The following is a 3,790-nucleotide window of genomic DNA, read 5'->3' as shown; positions in this document are numbered from 1 at the left end:
ACGACTAGAAATCAGTGGTTAAGTTGTATTTACAACACTGTTCCAGAACACTTCAACCGAAATATTCAGATGTGTGCAGCACATTTTATGGAGGACTGTTTCCTGATCCTGGTAGCGTAGACTACAATGCCGGCTGTTCTGACTCAAAGACTGTAAGTACGTCTTTTATGTTTAAAAGAGTTTTTATATTTTATATATTTAACGTGTAAAAAGAATAAAAGAAAAGTATAAGTCATTATAATCCATAATTATGTCCCCACTGGATGGAACGAATGCCTCGTTTATAATGGGTTTTCATGTTTTTGAATCATCGCTCCGGCCTGACAGGGCATCATCACAATATGGCAAGGGGCGTAACATTTCCGTCTCACACTTAAGGTATTCGGCCAATCACAACGCACTGGATAGCTGGCCAATCACAGCACACCTCGCTTTTTCAGAACGATGAGCTTTGTAAAAATCGACGCGTTTCAGAAAGGCGGGGCATAGAGGAGAAACAATAATGTACAGTATGTGGAAAATAATGTGTTTTTTTAACCTTAAACCGCATAAACACATTTCATTACACCAAATACACCAAATAATGTTCTTTTTAGCAACATCATATGACCCCTTTAAAAACATAAGAGACGCAGTGAAAAGGAATAAACCTCCACAAATTCGCGACGTGTTTTCTAAAAGTTTAAACTGTTTTAACTTTGCATGGCTACATCTCTTGTGTGAGACGCGAGAGCAGTAGTCATATTTGTCCGTCTAAAAAATGCACTGAATATGCATCTGTGTGAATGGCTTGGTTTCGGTTTTAACCTAATCAAGATCTTCTCTGCATTGAGCTTCTATATTTCTCTAATATTTTGAATGAATAACTCAGCAGCGGTGCGTCTCGTGGGAAAGACTAACAAAACATTAAAATGCAACAACGTCACTTACATCATTATCACCGTATCTTGTGCGCCACTGATGACACTTCCTGACCCACTCCTAACATTCAAATGCAAATGTTTATTTTACATTTTTTAAATCGTTATCGAAGAAGGTGTACCGTCGATAAATATCGATACCGTTTTATCGCCCAGGCCTAAATGAAAGCACATAACAAAATTACTCAACCTAAACTAAAATGAAAATGAAAATGAAAACAAAAAATCTAAAAACACTGGCATAATACTTTTAAATTTTTTAAAGAAGTATGTAGTATACTTGGTTGTATGTAGTATGTAGCTATATGTAGTATTTAGTAACTTTGGTTGTATACTGCACATTTTAATCAGGGTATTCTGTTTGGCTTTTATTGTCCTCATTTCTGTTCACTGATGACACTTCCTGACCCACTCCTAACATTCAAATGCAAATGTTTATTTTACATTTTTTAAATCGTTATCGAAGAAGGTGTACCGTCGATAAATATCGATACCGTTTTATCGCCCAGGCCTAAATGAAAGCACATAACAAAATTACTCAACCTAAACTAAAATGAAAATGAAAATGAAAACAAAAAATCTAAAAACACTGGCATAATACTTTTTAATTTTTTAAAGAAGTATGTAGTATACTTGGTTGTATGTAGTATGTAGCTATATGTAGTATTTAGTAACTTTGGTTGCATACTGCACATTTTAATCAGGGTATTCTGTTTGGCTTTTATTGTCCTCATTTCTGTTTGGCTTTTATTGTCCTCATTTGTAAGTCGCTTTGGATAAAAGCGTCTGCTAAATGACTAAATGTAAATATATTATACAGGGTAATCTGGGAATTCCATGCAAACGAGTCACATGCCAAGCACAGTACATTGCATCCCAAGCACTCAGCATGACCTTTCATTATCAGTGTAACAAATGAACCAGAAGCAACCGTAAATGTCATTTAAACATGCTTTTTGACTCATTAATTTTTGATTAATTGGTTGGACTGGCAAAAGTTAGCATTTTTTACATAAAACTGGATGGAAAAAAGCAAAATAACTATCTATAAACACCATAGTCTCATCTTTTTTTCAATCCTTTTTCTCCACTCTCTCTTCCTTCTTCCTTCATCCATTTTGTTCTTTCTCTTTTTGTATCTTCTCCATTTGCTCCTACTTTCTTCTTTCTCGTTCTCTGTAGAGCTGCTAACCTGAGTTTAGCCTCCACTATACTTGAACACATAGGCTGCATTCGAAAACTCTAAAATGCTGCCTTCGAAGGCAGGAAGGCAGCAAGGCACGTCCGAATCCAAATTCTGCTTTACTTCCTGTCTCCGGAGGTACCTTCTTCTGATCGAATTTTGAAGGCAGCATATATGTATCCTTAGCTGCCTTTGATATCCCACAATCCTGTGTGTTCTATTCCCTGACGGTTGAGCTAAAAACAATAAAGATGGCACCTGAAAGTTGCATTTGGTGGTCAGTTTGTGTATAAATGTATATTTCTGACTAACTTTTTGCACTTTTGATGTTACTTCTAGAGAGAAATCAGTATTATAGTAATTAAATATTTGTTTAGTTATCACAAAAACTCGTTCTATTTTGTTGTAGATCATTAAACCGTTATGCTGCCTCAGAAGCATGTCCGAAATCAGTTTCATGAGGTGCCTTCGTGCAAAAATGCTGCCTGCAAAGTCATTGCCTCATACGGCAGTGAGGCAGCAAGTCAGCTGCCTAAGTTTTCGGATGCAGCCAAAATTTTCAGCAGAACCCTTGAATAGCCGGTGTGTTTGATTAGAGATGGCGCTAAACTTGGTGAGCGCTGAAATGTCTCAGGTTTTGATTTGTACAAATAAATTAATTAGGAAATTCGAACACAGAATGTCCCACTGCTTATCGTGAGCACAGCTGTTCAGGACACAAATTCTCATTAATGTGAGCAAGATTTTATCATTTGTAGCTGTATAATGCTTGGTTAGGACATGGTGTAAAGCTGTGCTCAGACAGGGAGTAAAAATATTTTTTGTAATGATGTATGCGATTGAAGCCCTTGTTTTTTAATCTGAAAAGCAATCAAAAAGCATACGAATTAAATCTGCTGTATATGTGGTTTGTATGATTACATTTTTTTTAGTCTAAATAGACAAGTCATGCTTCCAGTGTTTTTTTTGTTTTGTTTATTTTGTCGTTTAGGAAACCGTATGACTGTAATGCCAAGCTTAATTATTACAGCTGTGTCTGAATTCATTCATTTCACACTCACATGTGGCATTCACTATGTATGAATGGTGATTGAGTGAATGAGTAAGTGGTCCTGAATATATGTTCCTCACGCTATTCACACCATGTCAAGATGAATGGACTTGAATGTTTTTCATATTTTCTTTCCACTGTAACTACTACTGTATTGTCTCTTGGCATTGTGCTGACTTTATCCAAGGTAAATATACTGGATATTGACTAATATGTTGCTATGTTGCGTAGGTGTAAACATACAATATACATTCTCAATTAGATCATCCGAATACGAATTCATAGATACGTAGAGTTACAAGGTTATATATATGTACGCTGACAGGAGTGTGTTTCGATTATAAGCCTGCATAACAGTATACAATTTCAAAGACAAAATACACGATGACAATAATATACCCAGTGACCTGAAGGATCATGTGTGTTCATTCAAAGAGAGGTTTTTCTATTAATTAATTAGCAAAGAAAGTCCTTCCCTTGTGGATTTTCCTTATGGGCAAGGAAGCGATTTTCTTCACCTAAATTCCAGGGGATCGTAAATGTATCGGGTGTCAGGGTTGCCATGGAACCAGGGGCCTGTTCGGCTTCCTGGGGTGTTACAGAGTATTTGTTAAATCTAGCTAACAAAATATATAT

The 3,790-nt window shown here is 36.2% G+C and overlaps 1 protein-coding gene across 1 annotated transcript in view; it reads left to right on the top strand.

Annotated features, from left to right (window-relative positions):
• Positions 1–3,790, top strand: part of LOC107553175 (sodium/calcium exchanger 3-like) — a 36,196-nt gene that overhangs the window by 20,799 nt on the left and 11,607 nt on the right. The window lies entirely within an intron of this gene.

The sequence above is a fragment of the Sinocyclocheilus grahami genome, unplaced genomic scaffold (genome assembly GCF_001515645.1).
Source record: "Sinocyclocheilus grahami isolate Dianchi unplaced genomic scaffold, SAMN03320097.WGS_v1.1 scaffold466.1, whole genome shotgun sequence".
Taxonomy (NCBI): Eukaryota; Metazoa; Chordata; class Actinopteri; order Cypriniformes; family Cyprinidae; genus Sinocyclocheilus; species Sinocyclocheilus grahami.
The sequence above is the reverse complement of the archived record's forward strand: the minus strand, read 5'-3'. Positions and strand labels throughout refer to the sequence as shown.